Source organism: Micromys minutus (assembly GCF_963924665.1).
Source record: "Micromys minutus genome assembly, chromosome: X".
Classification (NCBI taxonomy): domain Eukaryota; kingdom Metazoa; phylum Chordata; class Mammalia; order Rodentia; family Muridae; genus Micromys; species Micromys minutus.
This window is the reverse complement of record NC_137970.1, coordinates 92,927,565-92,947,077: the sequence shown is the minus strand read 5'-3', so window position 1 is coordinate 92,947,077 and position 19,513 is coordinate 92,927,565.

Sequence of the window (19,513 nt, the reverse complement as noted above, 5' to 3'; positions counted from 1 at the left end):
CATCCCCCTCCACAAGCTTCTATGGGGGTGCCCCCCTACCCACCCACCCCCTCCTGCCTCCCTACCCTGACATTCCTCTACACTGGGTCATCAAGCCTTGGCAGGACTGAGGGCTTCTCTTCCCATTGATGCCCAACAAGGCCATCCTCTGCTACATATGCAGCTGGAGCCATGGGCCCATCCATATGTACTCTTTGGATAGTGGTTTACTCCCTGGAAGCTCTGGTTAGTTGGCATAGTTGTTCTTATAGGGTTGCAAATTCCTTCAACTCCTTTATTCTTTTCTCTAACTCCTCCATTAGGGATCCCATTCTCAGTTCAATGGTTGGCTGTGAGCATCTGCCTCTGTATATGTCATGATCTGGCAGAGCCTCTCAGGAGAGAGTTCTATCAGGCTCCTGTCAGTGTGTACTTCTTGGCCTCAGCAATATTGTCTGCATTTGGTGGCTGTTTATGGGGCTGGATCTCCAGGAGGGCTCCAGAAGGGCTGGAGAGGTGGCTTAGCAGTTAAAGAGTACTCCCTGCTTTCCCAGAAGTCCTGAGTTCATTTCTCAGCAACCACATGGTGGCTCACAACCATCTAGTCTGGTGTGTCTGAAGAGAGCTACAGTGTATTAATCTTCATTCTTATGAAGAACATTTTAATGAAAAGCTGCAAGTTGAGAAAAGATTATCTGGAGTTAAGAGATTAGTGGTATTTAAGAAGAGACCAGCATGGTTGAGGTGAAATCTTCTGGGAAGTGTTTTCTGAGAGCACAAGGAAGCTGTGTTTCAGAGATATTCAAGGTTGTACCTCATGCTGTGGCTGGACTTGGTAATGTGTAAAAGCCACCCAGGTGCTACTGGTTTTGAAGGCATGGAAAGGTCATGGAAAGCAGCTGAGGTTGGCACTGTGAGAGGCCATAAAAGACCATTGGTGAAAAATGCAGCCTTGCTTGCATTTGATTGCCCAGGACTGAAGGGGTTACGCAAAGGAGTTGAGACTTGGCACCTTGGTCACTGTATCTGTTCACAGCAGTAAAACCCTAACTAAGACAGCAGTAATTTTAAAAATTGAAGGCATGTTAAGGACAAAACAAATGAAAATAAATTATGTTATGACACAAATATTTACTGAGAAAATTAGTCAACATCAATCAAAATTTCATAGAGGTCACATGTTATGAATTTGTTAGTTCAGAAATAAAGTTCACAAACATAAATTGAAAGCATGCCTATATAGAAATAACACATAAAATATATTAAACATGAAAGGAAAATAACACTCATTCACAGCAATTATTGCCAACAGTAAATGTCTATGTATTAGTTAAAATTTTGACATAAAGAAAATTGAGACAGCAAAGAATGCAAAGTGGAATATTTAAATGAATCACAGGCTGTGCCTTCTGCATTGACAGAGTAAATAAGTATGAGTAGTCAAAAATCGCTTTTACACACTATAAAGTCATAGTTGTTAAATCCTATTAACAGCATAACTAAACTAAAAGAAACTGAATATCAAAGTGAACTAGCCAAAAGTGAATTCAAATCATTTTTATAATCACTAAGGCTATTGAAAAATATAAAGAACACATCAATGGGTAAAACAATAAAAATGTGGAATTGGGTGAATATGTGTGTGTGTTTGCATAAAAACTGGAATTCATAGTTTGTACCATACAATTAGAAAAATTTACAAATTATAAAATGTAGCTTTAACAAGTCCAGTTTTTAAAAGTTAAAACTCAATCTGTTTCATAGGATGTCAGACTCATAAATCTAGAATCTTGTATTTAAAGAGCAAAATAGAATCAATCAAAACTAGTGCGGAAGAGATCCAGACATGCAGACCAACAACTAGAACATCAATGAAATGTCAATGACAGTTCAAAAAAGCAATCAGCCTTAAGGAAACATAAGAAATGGGTAAAGAGGTGTTAGTAATAAAGTAATAATAATAAAGTAATAAATGAGGTAAAGCAATGTGATTGTTAAACAAAACAGACAATATCTGGGAAAGTACTTGTGTCTAAAATTATGGTATCAGATTTTTCAGTATCAGTTGCTATCTGGAATTTAAAATCAGAATTCAAGCTCCAAAAACACAGTGGAGAGAAATGAAATCTCAGAAGGATCAACATAGCAGATGAATGATGAATGGAGAGGCCTTGCAGAACCTACTGTATAAGAAAGATACATAGCTGCAAACATGAAGAAGAGAAAAAGACAGTAAAAGGTTTGATCCAACATAGGCTTTATGTACAAACTGAGGTTAAATTCTTCTAGCCATGAGGATTTCAAGACTTTAGGGCTTTAACATGCTACAAAATAGTACATGCTATTCTATCTGTAAAGGGAGAGATATTTCTGACATTTAAAGAAATGGAATATATCATCAAATACAAGATAAATGTATTCAATTGCCTTAAAAATAAAAAGGCTGCTAAGCTATGAAATTCAATAAAATAGATATCAAGGAAAGCATTATAATGGGAAAAATTCATGAGAAAATGTAAATGATAAGAGCTCACTCACCAAACTGAATAAAAAATGAATGCACATCTATCAAGCTAATACTTAGATTCTATTTGATAATTTAACAAAGATGATGAACAGGGAGTTTTCATGAAAAGAAACTGAAATAAGATATTATTATATAAAAGAGGATAAAGCTTCAAATGCAATTAAATGAATATAAATTAAAATGTCTTAGAAGATCCACTAATCTATTAAACTACAAAACTGCAGTGTATAAAGCATTTGGTGACTGGGGATTTGTGAAAATGGGTATACCTGAACATTGCAAGTGGCACTATAAATCAACTTAGTTTTTCAAGAGGCAAAACATGGCAATATATAAAAATAACAATGAAATTATGCATACTATTTCTTCTAGTGATTCTATGATAGGGACTATACTCCCAGAGAAGTAATCAAAAGGGAAAAGCAATTTGTGCTACAGTGTTTTAATGGCAGTTCATTAGAATGAGCATTAAAACTGGGAAACAGTTCTAATGTCTTGGATTATAGTTGTGTAGCAAAGGTTTTCTAGAGGCAATTAAAGTGAACATTCTAAACAATGTATTATGTTGCTATATGTAATCTTAAATATGAAGTTCATTTATTCTTGTATTTACTCATAATCTAACTTTTGTTAGATTATGGCAAGTTTTCCTAAAACTTAGCCCAAGCTATCTAGGTTATCACATTTTCTACCAAAAGTTGTTCATTTTGACTTTCATTTAAATATATTTGAAACAGGTTGTTTCACCATTCCTATTGGTATTCTTGTCTTCCTTGGTTTTCTTCTCCAATAATACTGCAAAATGTTTAAACATTGCATTTGTCATTTCAAACAATTAACTTTTGGGGGAAATTGAATTTTTCCTTAATTTGTCTCTAATTCATTTCTGATCTTTATTACTTACTTTTTGTTGTTGTTGCAATATTTATTTATTTATTCATTCATTCATTCATTCATTCATTCATTCATTTACTTTTACCCTCAAGATTTTATTCCCCTCCTGGTCCTCCCCACCCCTCTGTCTCCATGAGGATGGCCCCACTCCACCCCCGTGCCAGAACTCTAAACTCCCTGGCACCTCCAATTTTTTGAATGTTAGGTTCATCTTCCCTGACTATACCCAGAGCCAGCTGTCCTATGTTATATATGTGTTGGGAGCCTCATATCACCTAGTGTTCATTGCCTGGTTGGTGATCCAGTGTCTGAGAGATCTCAGGCATCCAGGTTAATTGAGACTGCTGGTCCTCTTACAGGGTCGCCCTCCTCCTCAGCTTCCTCCAGCTTTTCCCTAATTCAACCGCAGTTTCTGTTGGGTACAAATATCTGCTTCTGACTTTTTCAGATGCTTGTTGGGTCTTTCAGAAGACAGTCATGGTTGGTCCCTTTTTTGTGGTTATTCCATAGTCTCAATAATGGTATCAGGCCTTGGGACCTCTCCTTGAATTGGATCCCCTTCTGTGCCTGTCCCTGAACCTTCTTTACCTCGAGTTCTTATCCATTTCCACACTTGCAGTTCATTCAGACAGGAACAATTATGGGTTGACTGTGGGATAGCAACCCTCCCTCACCTGATGCCCTGTCTCTGTGCTAGAGGTGGGCTCTACAAGTTCCCTCTCCCCATGTAGGGAATTTAATCTAGGATCCACCTTTGAGTCCTGGGGATCCTTCACCTCCCAGGTCTCTGGTACATTCTAGAGGATACTTCCAACTTTCTACCTTCTGATGTCGCCTGTTTACATTCTCTCTGCTCACCCTCTGGTCTTCAGTTCTTTTCCCCTACCCAATATCATACCATGTTCCCCTCTTCCCTGCCCCTCTTTTTCTCCCAGGTCCTTCCTACGTCCCCTTGTGGTTTATTTCTTCTCCCTCTCAAGTGAAACTGAGGCATCCTCTTTGGGGCCCTTCAGCTTGTTGATATTTTTTACTTCTGTGGACCCCATACCTTAGGTATTCTGTACTTTTTTTTTTTTTGCTAAATATCCACATATTAGTGATTTTATACTCTGCATATCCTTTTGGGTCTGAATGACCTCACTAAAGATGATATTTTCTAGTTCCATCCATTTGCCTGCAAAACTTTAACTCTATTCCCTGAGTTTAGTTCCCTGACTTCTTGAAATGATCTACTTATGTCAATTTTTTTGGCTGTTTTCAAACTTAACTCCAAAAATAGCTTTAAAATATATTCAACAAGTATTGAAATATATTTTTTATTCACATCAAAATTGCTACATTATATAATTTATTGTTCTATTTGCTATACAGATTATAAAATATGCTACTAATTTTATAATCATATCATGATTCTATATTATGTTACTTTGTGCTTTGAATTCTATAGTTTAACACAATCTACCTATTATATGTTAAATCCATTTAAAGTTGTTCATATTTCATTTTTGACTAGCATAACATGGGAACATTTCCATCTTCAATTGAAAACTGAGTTCTTTAGACATTATAGATTTTGTTTTGTTTACACACTGGTATGATGGCAAATGTTTAATAAGTGGCACACACAAAAAAAAAAAATCAGATAACCGAACATGTAGTGTTGGCCCAATTTCCATGATGTGAGGATGAGAGCCAATTTCATGCTCTAAACTGCATATATATATGACTATATATATATATAGTCACTGTATAGAAAGTATAAAACATCATTGTATGTAAATTATCAAACTTCATATGAAGCTGAGAAGAATTGTGAACATACAATTCTTAAAGCCTAGAATAAACTGATTGCAGTATACTACTATATCTAATCTATTAAGTAAAAGTATTCATTGCATTGCTAAAAATTCTATTTTATTCTGATTTGAAATTCTTACCTTATTACATATCAAGAAACATGGGTAAATTATCTCACTATGATAACATATTAGTAAATTTTTCTTTGAGGTTTGTTCAAATCTGCTTTATGTATTTTGAAGTTAAGTGACTAGATGCATAGATTAGATGGGGATTTATCATCCTACCCTGTAAAGAAATCAAAGTGTTGTCAGAATATCATGTTAGAAGAGGACACTTTTGGAGGCAACTGAGCACTACAAAGTGAACTTACCATCTTGAAATAACACTGGTATAGTGAAACACGTGATCCCTCAATATGAATCTTTTAATATGTAGGAAAGCTTTAAAAATATGCCATATGCTTGGAGTGAAGTGACTTCTTACAGAATGCATTATAGGAGAGTACTTTGATTGCTACATATGGCACTAATTAGTATCTAAGAAAATATGGCTCAGCCTCAAACACAGAGTCAGGGAGATTATGAATTTACAGAGTAGAGACTAATCCAAGTTGTGAATTTGGGATTTGAGTTAAGTTTAAATTTTTGATATGTGCTAGTTAAGACTGTAAAATGATACAGGAACACAAAACCAGGCTGCAACCCAACATGTAAGGATAATGAGTAAAGAAAGACAGCAAGAAATCATTAATAACTAAGCCAAATCTTGTGTATTTGAGAATTAACTCTGGAGCAAAAGAAAAATATCAGTACAATGAAAACACATGCATGTGTATGTATGTGTGTATGTGTGTATGTGTGTGACAGCTGAAGAAGAAAGATTAGCATAATAAAGAAGATTAGTGAGGCTGTGAAAGGAAGGAAGAAAGTATGAAAAGAAAAACAGCAAGGAACAATGTAAGGAAAATTTGAGGGAGGAAAGAGAAGGGAGAAATTATGTACTTATATTATGTCAGAAACAAAGAATGTAAATAACTAAAGAATACGTACTTTATGGGGGAAGAAAATGTCTTTGGGAAACATTTCATACAATGAATATAAGCCAATAATAACTGTTATATGAACCTTTTTAATATATTAAATTCAATATTATATATTCTTATTTTACAACAGTAATATTTGGACATTTAATGTCTTGCCAGTCATCCCTGTTTTTTCTTTGCAAGAATATCTCATTCAGTGCTAAGCATTTGATACTGGATAACCAATTGTTGTACTCTACCCTGGGGAAGACTATTTTTCCTACTCTCAACATCTTAGTTTTCAGACCTCCTGTGCTTTTCTCCATTCGCTTTGACATGTCTGTTGATATCATTCTTGTTCTGCTCATGGTTAGACAGTCGTCTTCATGAGACTCTATGCGTGTAGTTTCTGAAATTTCTAATACACAGAAATCTCATTAGTAAACTTCTTTGCTCTTGCAATTTTTATGCCTTCTCCTTCCACATGATTCACTGAACCTTAGATTTGGGTGTATTTTGTAGATGTATTCATTGTTATTGAGTAACATTATACAGTATATATTTAGGAGTGTGAGTGAGTTAGTGAGTGTGTGTATGTGTGTAATAATAATCAATGAAAAAGAGGCCATGAATTTGAAATAAAGAACAGAGGAATCTATTGGAGGATTTGGAAGAATAGGGAAGAATTTTTTAGTTATAATCTCTAAAATAGCATGCTTTAAATTTATAAAAGAATATCTCATTCATTATAAAATTAAGGTCCAAAATTCCTTCTGTGACTTTCCTTGATTTAATTTAGCACATAGTTCCTGACAGTTCCTTGGGTTATTTTAATGTTTTCCCCCTAGATACATTTGACAATGTGAGAACTCCTGCCTACAAAGACTTTTCAGATCTTTAGAATTCACTTCCTGGATTAGAACAGCACTAGCTAACAGTGAATGTATTTTATATTTACTTCAATAAGGGGTAAGAGTTATTTCAACAAACACATTTATAACAAATTCATGTGTTTGTTTTGATGCTTAATGTTCATGGCAACGACTCTTCAATCATCAAATTTGTGACTACTCTCAAATTTAGTTCTGTTACAAGCTATTTGAAAGCCAAGGATCCTATGGTTTTGATATATGTACCAACCACATATGATGTAACACCTATAGGCACAAATGATTAATTATTGGCCAATTATAAAGTGCATAAAAGTTGAAAAGAAATCCAACAGAATGGAAAAAGATCTTTACCAACTCCACATCAGATAGAGGCCTAATATCTAAGGTATACAAAGAACTCAAAAAGCTAGACACCAAAGAATCAAATAACCCTATTAAAAATGGGGTACAGAACTAAACAAAACGTTCTCAGTTGAGGAATATCGAATGGCTGAGAAATATCTGAGGAAGTGCTCGACATTCTTAGCCATCAGGGAAATGCAAATCAAAACAACCCTGAGATTCCACCTCACACCAGTCAGATTGGCCAAGATCCAAAACTCAGATGACAACAGATGCTGGCGAGGTTGCAGAGAAAGAGGAACACTTCTCCACTGTTGGTGGGCTTGCAAACTAATACAATCACTCTGGAAATCAGTCTGGCGATACCTCAGAAAATTGGACATAATACTACCTGAAGACCCAGCTATTCCACTTCTGGGCATATACTCCAGAGACACCTTAGTACACAACAAAGATATATGTACCACAATGTTCTTAGCAGCTCTATTTATAATAGCCAGAAGCTGGAAAGAACCCAGATGCCCTTCAGAAGATGAATGGATACAAAAATTGTGGTACATTTACACAATGGAATACTACTCAGCCACCAGAAACAATGACTTGACCAAATTCTTAAGAAAATGGCTGCATCTAGAGAATATCATTCTGAGTGAGATAACCCAGTCACAAAAGAACAGACATAATATGCAGTCACTGATACTGGGATGCTAACCCCCAGAGGCTCGCACTGCCCCAGAAACAACTCACAGACTGTAGGAAGTCCAAGAAATAAAGAAAACAAAACAAAACAAAAAAATCTTTACACAACAAGAAAACTTTGACTATTTTCATGTTACATTTTGTTTTGCATGTACTTTGTGCTCATTGTAACTATTGGGTTTTCAATGCATACTGTCAAACCTTTAAAAAGATCAAGTACTGACTATTCATATAGATTTATGTAAAAATTATTTTAAAATCTGAAAAAAGTACTGACAAAATGTATTGTACAATTTTACACAAAAATGCTTGAAATCTGTACATTTATCTTTGTTTTGTAAAATAAAGATGTTAAAAAAAAGAAATCTACACATTTTTATTCTGAAACTCTATAAGTTCTATTTCAAAGTGTTTTTAACTACTTTGTTTTGAAAGGAGATGGTATCCTATTTAGAATGCCATTTCTGCCAATAAGATTGTGTAACTACACGGTTTTTTTTTTTTTTTTTTTTTTTTTAATGAGGAACTGATTCTGAAGCTAGCTGTATCTGTTTTTGTTATGGTTGCTAAGGGAACACCTGAATGTAAATTACATTAACATAAGACTGATAATATATTGATCAGAAAAGAGCAGAAGCTTCAAGGCATTTAACAAGCTGGCTGAGAAACTGCCTTCTTATTGGAAGAATAAAAAGGAGATTATGTTTTATGTAATCAAGTTCAAGAACAGTACATTATTTCAGCAACAGTATATAAATGTAGAGAGAAAAACAGAGAAGCAAAAATAAGATGGCCAGCTCTCATTCTTTGACTCTTTTGGCATGTAGCTAACACTTTAAAATAAAAAAAATGGGAAATATCTACATGCAAACAATTTCTTTCATCAGCATTCAGTGATTAAATTTCACCATAAAACTCATACCTAATGGGAGATTTCCATATATGCTTAAGGTTCCTCAATGTGTACCTGTCTACTGTGTAATACTAGTATCATTTCTTGTCTGTGTTCTATTTAATGTAAACTGCTCTGAAGTGCAGAGAGCATTTCTTAGCAGACCTTTATCAATAGCACTTCACACAGTAACCTGCTATCCTTTTAACCTGCTCTGTCATCCATTTTTCCCGTTCAAAAGTCTTCTAAATGAGATACGAAACATTAATTTCTATAAGAGGTTATTCTTTCCCACTTCTGGAACTTTTACATGCATTTATTTAATGTTCAAGCCTTACAGTACATTTCTGGGGAAAACCACTTTCATTCTGCAATTCTACTTACAAACCACTTTGTTTAAACCGGCATAACTCCTCACATCTAGATGGTTTCTACAGTCTTAGACTGTCATATTATGGTAGTTATCTCAAAGAATTGGCCTTGGAGTGACATTTCAAAACAAGTAAGGACCATATTTTATCTCTGGTATTTAACAGTTACTGCACTGTCATAATAATTTAACAAGTCTTTGATAACTTTATAAAATGTCTACTGAAAATGGACAGGTCTGTTTACTTATAACATCAGAAAGGATCCAAAGAATGAATCTAATACAAAGGAGACTTTCATGAGTACAATTCAAACAAGTGTTCACTCATTTTTCCCATTTTCAAATTATCTATCTTTGTTCGTCTCAATAAAGGTTACAATAGTATCATTGTATGAATTCTTGATTTTGCAAGTAAGCAAACAATGTTTAATAAAGTATAGGCAAAGTTCTGCTGGGCTGTAGAAGATGGTGAATTTGAGAATGCATTTTACAGGGGCTATATAATTTGACTTGGAATTAAATTTAGAGGGAGTATATTATTTGTCTTGTAATTAAACTTGGAGAATATAAATCAGGGGTGGTCAAAAATAAGTGGCTGGTAGACATATTTCATACAAATTATAATTCTTGAGCAAAATATCCCCAAAGCAAGACAGAAACCGAGCTGAGCAAACTCCAAACTCAGCATCTCCATGTCAGCTGGCAAAGAGGTCTTCAGATCTTCAGTTCCTTTTTCATCTTTGTTGACTGCAACAAAGTTCTTTCTTCTGGGGTGGTTCAACTCCTTGTCAACAACTTTCCTCAGCAGATAGCCCATGGCTCTGGCATCTCTAATATCTTGGGGTCTCCAAGGCACCTTCAGTGTTACAGCTTCTTGTTCAATATCTGGCATTGAAAGAGTTAAAATTTCAAGTTAGCCCCCACTAACCCTGCCTTGAGGACAAGTATGTCTCAAGGCTGAGAACAAAAGCCACAGACCTCCTGGTCTAGATAACGTCTGACTCTGCAGCCCTGAGAAAAACTAGTATGAAGGTCAGTGTGCCCCAAAATAGAGTGGTCTGGAGTTGAATCATATTCAAAAGCAGACAAAGTGTGCCAATTTGAATGAACCAATGAAATTGCTATGTGCTTGTTGCTAACTGCTTATGTAATTTCCCTATAAATATGTCCCCCTAATTGAGTTCAGGGTCGGCTCCTCTATCTCCTGCGTGATATATGTGTCGTCCCCAGAACTCTGGCTTCCCTCCCCTCTTAAATAAACCTCCTGCCTGATTGCAGCAAGATAGGCTTTCTGTGAGTTTTTGGAATCGTGTTCTCCTGGTACTAGAATGAGGGGCTTCCCCAATCCAGGGGCCTTTCAGCATCCATACATAATCTGGGCTCCATCAAAGAGCTGATGTTACTTCTCCAACTTTGCAATCTGTATCACTCTAAGTTGAGGTTGATCCATGCCACTGCTTCTGCTGTTCTTGGTGATCATCCCATGGTACTGGCATCTTCAATATGCTCAGGTCTTCCCATGGTGCCAAGCTTCAAATCCTTTTCATGACCCCTTCAGTCCTGGGCTGTTGCCTACAACTGAGGCTGCACCTTCATCAATGGCCTTCCATGGCCTCTCACAGAGCCAAGCCTCAGCTGTTCTTCATGACGCCTTCATGCCTTTAAAACCAGTACCAACTGGATGATTCTTACACATTACCAAGTACAGCTGCAGTATGAGGTACAACCTTGGCTATCTCTGGAACACAGCCTGTGTGTGTGTGTGTGTGTGTGTGTGTGTGTGTTTGTGTGTGTGTGTGTGTGGGTGGGTGGGTGTGTGTGTGTGTGTGTGTGTGTGTGTGTGTGTATGTGTTCACAGAAAACATTTCCCAGAAGATTTCACCTTGGTGATACTGGTCTCTTCTTAATCACCAGTAATTTCTTAGCTCCAGCTGACCAGCATCGATTATAAAGCCAGAGACACGTGGCTGAAGCTGCTGAGTTATGCTGCTTGCAGTAGCTAGAGCATGCTGCCCTCCCTTATCTATTATATTATCACTAGCTTCGTCTTTTCTGACTTGTTCACTACATAAACTTGGTTGTCCTGGATCTTGCTCTGTAGACCGACCTTGAAATTAGAGATTTGTATGCCTATCTCCTGGGATTAGAGGTATGTACCACAACACCCAGATTTAAGATTTACTTCACCTAGAAGTTGCTCTGTTCTGTGCTGGCCTTAAAATCAGAGATCTGCTTGTCTTTGCTTCCTGGGATTAAAGGTTTATACTAAGTTCCCTGGAACTAATTTAGCTGGGTGGGGATCTTGCCCCAAGGTCAGTACTCCCTTAATTCAATTTAATGTCCCTGGAAACTTCAGGGTGTCTAATTGGTTGGTATTGTTGTTCTTCCTAAATATAACCACATATGATTTTTAAAATTACAGGTGTAGTGTTTTGAGATTTGTAGTTGTACCCTTGTAAACTTTCTGTTTCCCAGTGTTGAACAGATAAGGATATTTTAATACATCTTATTAATAAAGCCATAAGCTCTTCCAAATCAGTTTTTTCTTTCAGTGAATTTTTTGTAAATACATTCTGAGATATTTGAACATGCATGGTATACCCTGATTGTTGTGTATGAATTGTTAGTTATTGAGAACTAGTATTTCACCTTGTTCCCATGTGTGAGTTTTACAAAAAAATCAAATGTTTTGTATAACAAAAGAAACAAAAGAGAAAGAAACCTAATCTTGTATAACAATGGAAGAAATAAGAACAGAGCAGATTATGTTAATCTAAATTTTCTGCCTACAGATAATATCAGTTAACTGACGCAAGGCAAAGCATGTGAGGAGAAATGGTGTGGCATTCCAGCAGAGTGATAGTCCCATCCTGATAACTATATTTATTTTGTACATGCATATCTGTAGAGGCAGGATATGATACCAAAAATTGTGGTTTTAAGTTCACAGATGGATAGCATATATAATTCTTCCTTGACTAATTGCTTCATTAAAATAGGTTTCTCTAGAAAACACTCAATTTACTTGAATAACTATGTTTGCATCTTGGTGCTATTTTCACTTATTTTTTATACAGCTCACATCTTAGCCAAAAGAAGAAGAAGAAGAAGAAGAAAAAGAAGAAGAAGAAGAAGAAGAAGAAGAAGAAGAAGAAGAAGAAGAAGAAGAAGAAGAAGGAGAAGGAGAAGGAGAAGGAGAAGGAGAAGGAGAAGGAGAAGGAGAAGGAGAAGGAGAAGGAGAAGGAGAAGGAGAAGGAGAAGGAGAAGGAGAAGAAGAGAAAGCCTTTCAGCTCTATTCAGTTAACTATATATCTACTCTTCAAGATGCTTGAAAAATAGGCATTTTGCTTTGTGCTGTGTTAGCCCCAGCTTTATATAGTAACTGTATGGGAACCCTAAAATAGAAAGTCAAATATGATAGTCAAATGAAGATGACTCTCTTCTAGTCTTCCAGGTCTAAATCTTTTAATGACATGTTCATCTTCGCTTTGTTCTTCAAATTTATTCTATCAGATAATATGAATTCATTGGGTAGACAGACAGCCAGTCTTATTGGCTTTTGTTTTTTATTTTATTTTAGTAGGGAATTTTTTTTTCTTTTTTGCATTTTTGGGGGGAATTTTTCCCTTTTAATTTTTGGAAAGAAGGAAACAACGTAAAATTTGGTAAGTAGGGAGGTGAAGGGATCTGGGAGGAGATAGGAAAGAAAAACATGATCAAAATACATTATATAAAATTTTAATTAAATAATAATAATAATAGTAATAAGAAGAAGAAGGAGGAGGAGAAGGAGAAGGAAAATAGCTTGAAATAAAACTACCATACAGAGAGAGAGAGACAGAGAGACAGAGAGACAAAGAGACAAAGAGAGACAGACACAGGGAAGATGCAGGGAAGAGACAGAGAGACAGAGACAGGAGTGAGAAGGATGAGAAATCAATGGGGAGCAAGCCAATAAGTAGTCTCCTTTTTGGTCTTTGCCTCAGTTCCTTTCTTAAGTCCCTGCCCTGGCTTCCCTCTGTGATACAGTATGATGGGGAAGTAAAAGCCAAAACAAACTCTTTCATTCCAGTGGTTTGGTTTGCTGTTGTTTGCCATGATATTTATAACACCAATAGAAAGCAAATTAATAGCTGTTACTATGCAGGTGATTTTCTTCATAGAGCAATACAAATTGAGCATTTCTTGAGTTGTGTAAAATAGAACATGCAAAATATACCACAGCCTCTTATACCCTTGGTCATAAGAGGTAGAAAACCTTGAACCTGGAAAGATAATACAATAATCTCTGTAGTCATTCTGCCAAAGTTCAAATCTCACTACTGTGTTAGCTTACTCAAGCAGCCAAATCTTCTCTGGTCCCAGTCTCTTTGTATTTAAAATGAGGATATTGGCATTATCTGTAGAGGGTTTTTGTAAATAAATGATATCTCCTTATTTTGTTACTATTATTAACCAGATAAAAATCTCAGGTCTCTTAACTCTCACTATTCTGTTTCTTTTCTTCATAACTAGCTTTTCAGTGCTTTCTAGCTACTACTTTTTCATTAAATATTTATAGCAAGAAAAGTAATAAAGTTACATTTAACCCTTATGCTATCCACATTTAACATATTAAAATTCTCTAACAATTTCATAAAGTAGTTCTAATATCTCTCTTTTACAATTAAAAAAAAGATGAGTCCATTAAATACCCGCATATATTAAGTACCAGCACCAGAATTCAAACCTCAGTCCATTTTACATCAACATCCACAGTTCTAAGTATTTTGTTTCCTTGGTAACTAAAACATTTAAACCTTATCCATTTTCCTTATAATGCCCCACTGATCCCCATCATTTCAGTTCCCATACCTTTCAGTTCCCATATCTTTGCTTACTTGTTCACCTACCAAGCATCCCAGACAACTCAAACAGAATTAGAAGGTAATCTGTTTCTTTCTCTATATTATTTGGTAACAAATAAATTATCTCAGTATGGAATGTTATACAAGCACTAGGAGATGAAGAGTAAATATTTCTTAGGCGGTATTTCCCCCTCTCATCTTTCTTCTGTTACATTTCCTCTTTGCTGTTTAATTATTTGAAATTTCAATATTGTAATTTCCAGTGTTGATTTATTACAGCAAGAATGACATGATTATATTAACTGAATATTTTGAAGTTATCATTTCAGCATAGCAGATAATGAAACTTTGAGAGGAAAAGAGAGAGTCAAGGATTTGGAAAGAATGGATCATCAAAGAAGATCTCTTTACATCTCTTGCTTTGCTTTGGAGGAAAAAATAGAGTCACAGATTTGAGTCAGGAGCTCTGAGGAAAAAAATAGGAAGAAGTAAATCACTTTTGATTTTTTTTCTTTGACTCAGCATCTTATGCAGGGTTCCCGTCAGCTGTAATGAGACCTGGAAGAAAAAAAAAAAAAAAAAAACAATAGACAGGCCAGAGATCAGTATGCTTTTCTCATAAAAGATAAAATCATGATTGTATAGGTTTTGTGGATCAGTCTCTGCTTTGTCACAGCAACAGCACTGAAGCCATAGATTGTCTATATAAAGAAATAAGCAAGGATATGTTCAAATATGACTTTATTTATGGGCACTCAATTTGAATTTTATGTAATTTTCCATGCCAAAAATAACACCCCTCAGTTGCTTTTGTTTCATCCATTTAAATGTATGAAAATCAATCTCATTTCATAGGTTGTACGAAAATAGACATTACACTGGGACTAACGTTCAAACCAGGGTAAAAATCCCTGATCTGTGTATAAAGCAAGCAGATTCTAAGAGTAGGTAATAGGTATTTTAATAGACTTTAATTTTAGAGTAGTTTTATGTTTACCACAAAACAGAAGGGAAAGAACTGAAAATTTCCCTCACCTTACAACTTCACAAATGAATAACTTTACTGCTTCTAATCAGTAATCATTTTTTTTTACCTTATTCTTTTGTTTTAGAGACTCAGAAAAGAAAATTGGTTACAACTTTGTTACTATTTTACATTTAGGGTAAGATAAAGATTTGTTGAAGCACAGTCCCCACCATGAGTTATACAATTACAACTAGATATTAGCTTCAAAAGTTGCTGGCAGAGGATATTTTTAAAATTGCAATTGGCAGGATATATCTGTTCACAGGTATATTTTTCGATCCCAGAGAGACACCATCATCACAAGTTGTTCAATAAATTCTTTCTATGTAATGTACAATTGAAAATTGATAGAAAATAACACAATCATTTTCTACTACAGCAGTAAATGCTCACCTTGGCATTTTTATTTATCGCTCTGAAATAAAAGCATACTCTTCCAGGATAGATCATCAAGCAATCTAACTACTTTCTATCACCATGGAGACATTAACATTAGGAAATCATCCAAATACTCTCTCTCTCTCTCTCCCTCCCTGTCTCTCTTCTCTCTCTCTCTCTCTCTCCCTTTCCCTCCCTCTCTCTCTCTCTCTCTCTCTCTCTCTCTCTCTCTCTCTCTCTCTCTCTCTCTCTCTCTCTCTCTTTCAAACTGCTAAGATGACAGAGAAATTTTTGGAACTCTAAATATTTGAAAACAAAAAAAATTCAATATCTAAAACTATATAGGTCACTTTGATGAATCAAATCTCCCTAAAGATGGATAACATATGTCTTATATTTTTTACTATAATTGAGAAAAAACCCTAGCACAGAATAAACTAGGTATCCCTCTTCTTAGGCCCCAAAACAGAAAGATTTGAACTGATTTGAGAAATACTTTGCTTTGAGAATAGAGGTCTAGGGTACCCTGATGACACAGGACTGCATACTGAAGTATTTCTTTGGGTTTCACCATCCAAGACCTCAGAGGCTTCTGTGGATATGTTTTAAGAAGGGGCCAGATACCATAAAAGCAGGTGGCAAACTATAGAGTCATTTATATGATGTTGATATTTCAGGCCAGCAACTTAAGCTCTTTTTGTCAGAATCTCTCTCTGTTTGTCTCTCTGTCTGCCTCTCTGTCTCTCTGTCCCACCCCCTCTCTGTCTCTGTCTCTCTGTTTGTCTCTGTCTCTCTGTCTCTCTGTCTCTCTCTCTCTCTCTCTCTCTCTCTCTCTCTCTCTCTCTCCCTCTGTCCTTCTCTTCCATAGGGTGATGAGATGGGCTTCATCATACCTTCTGCTTTATTATTCACTCTTACGTCACACACACAAAGCAAGAAATTCAGCGATCTTTAAGCAAGACCTCTAAACCTAAGACACAATCTTCTTTTCTTTTCAATAATTTTTCTCAGATGTTTATTTCAGCAATGTAAAAGGTGGTTAAATTAAAAAGGATTGCACAATTATCCTCTCTTTCTTCCTGCCTTTTTATACTCAATACTATCTCTCCTCCAACTCATGTGCTTCATTTTAGTTGATCTGCCTCAAAGCAAAAATATATTTGCTTCATTGTTTCCTAACTAAGGGAAATCTACTAACATAGATATGTTACCTACCCTCTAGCCTCACAAGGTTTTTCATAGGCACCTCATCTAAGAGTTCCGTGATATTTACATAGTCAAAGCTAAACTACACAAGACAAGGACTGTTGATGAATTATTCACAGTACCTTCACATTTATTTTCTTTGTCATCCTCAAATTGAGATGCTTAAAAATCAATTTGCATTTTGGAGTGGGTGGATGAATAAGTGAAGAAGGAGGATTAGATTCACTGCCTCTGGTTGAGGCTAGAACCAAATGCCAAACAAGAGTGCCTGTAATGCAATTTCTCCACCCCAAATAGAAGGATGAAGCACTTCATACAATGGCTCATCAACAGGCTACATTCTCTCGTAGAAGTGGATGTTTTCATTTAGCCCCTAAAAAATGCTAATTGAAATTATTTGCAGATAAGTGAAGCTTGAAAACTCTTTTCATAAAATAGACAAAGCCTGGAAAGGTATTATTTCTCTCTGTATATATTATTCCTTTTTATTGTAAGCTCTTGTTCTACAGATCAAGATCAGCCAGGTGTTTTACAGATGGCTACTCTAATATCTGAAAATTTCTTCAAGTGAAAATCCAAATATAAGCCTCCTGCTTGGCTTCTAAGTGGCGTAAGATTCCTTTATTGCCAAGGTTACTGCCATACAGCTGGAAGGCTAATTTTCTGTCCTGTATAGTTGTTCATGACGTGCTTTTGTATAGGAATGGCCTTGGAAGGAACTGTTTGTCATTTAAAAGGGGGAAATTGTTTTATTTTACCTAGCAATTTCACAGAAACCATAAAAACTCAACAGGGAAATTTGAGCTCCTATCAGGGCCCAACCTATGCAACTTGACACACAAGTCATGTTAGAACTATTCTTACAATAGGAAAAACAGATATTAACAACTACTATAATAGGTAATATTAATTCAAAGCACATTGAAGTGAAAGCTTAAGTGTTCTTTGGAAAGTCAGTGTGTTGGATGGTGTTTTGATGGGGCAAACCTGTGAAGGAGTGGTTTTCTGCAGTGGATACTGGTGAAAGACTAAAGCAGACTGGTGAAAAAAAAACATATAGCTGAAGCAGACATAGGAGAAAAGATATTCTGCTAAAGTAGCAAGTGAAAGGACAAATGATGAAGGATTCTTTGCTAATGACACGCATGTATTGGTCCATATTATATTGCATAATCCAGCTCCATTTGTTGTGACTCCATAGGAAAAAAATGCACCAAAAACCTTCTGGTGGTGTGCTGAAGTTTCTTGCCACTTCCACAGACTCAGGCTGATTGGTAGACACAGATGCATTTGCTGAGACAAGACCCATGGAGGACACGCAATGTTAGGAGGGAGTATAAATAGGAGTTGATAGACAGTTGAGTATCCTAAACTTGGCTTGCTTATAGAGCTAGCTCTGCAATGCTTGCTGGTCTCATGCCTTTGCTGATCTTCATTTTGCTTTGCAGAGATAATTAAGGCTGAGAACCTCTCCTAGTCTTCCTGCTGGTCCCTTCTGCTGAAGCTAAGGCCTGGCTGTTTCTGCTAAGTAGTGTGACTGCTGCTGATTCCTGATCAGTATCCTGAGTCTAACTGGACTGCTGGTATATCCTTGAAGTGCTTGCTAGTAGATTGACCTACTTCTGTTAACCTATGAACTGAACTGCTGATTTCCATACAACACAGACCAGAGTTGCTCCAAAGAAATTTTCTAAACAATTCTACTTCCCCCATATCCTTTCTTTTCCACTACCTCTGGTGAGTGGTGTGCTATAAGAGAAGTTAAAGCATTAAAAGTATGATTTTTAAAAATTAAAGTTACAGCACATTACATATTCGAAATATTGTGAGCAATACCCCAATACCCTTGGCAATGAGTTTTTCAGATAGGGGTGTTATATTTATTCTCAATTTATGGTGGTAAAACATGAAGCTTGGAAAGATTGTTTCCAAATAAAGTATCCAGGTTGCTAAAGTTAAATCTCAAATCAATATGATATAATTATAAGGCCTGCAGGCTTAAGTATCAAACTATTAAAATTGTTCTATTCATTTTCAGTGAAGAAAATAGAAATCGGTTCAGGGCAATGATTGTAAGGTAATGGTGGAGGGTGGCTGTGGAATATGACATAATCATCAAGTGATTTCAAAATCTACGTTCATATACTTCTGAAGCTTAAGAATACCAGCTATACATATATATACTCCACAAGGTAGTCAGTCCTCCTTAACAGAAGCTGAGCTAATATAGCTTTATAATACAACATAATTTGCCTGATTTTTCTGAAGAATCATGCATGTCAAGATTTAAATGAATCCTAAAGGTCTAACAAAATACTCAAACATGAATTCTGTAGACCAAGTCATTTATTTAAACACTTCTAGGAAAGATAGTGATTATCATAGAAAATGGTGTTTAACATGTTTTTTTTTATTAGTTAAGCTTTTCATTGCTCTGACAAATTCCCTGACACAAGAAGCAATTTATTTCAGCTCTTGGTTTTAGGGCTTTCTGTCTAAAGTCTTTGGCTGTGTTGATTCTGAGTTTGTAATGAAGCAGACAATGATATAAACAGGAGCGTATCTCAGAGGGTAAGAAGTACCTAAAAAAGAGTAAGAAGCCTGGGACAAGATACAACCCACAAGGTCATGCTCATAA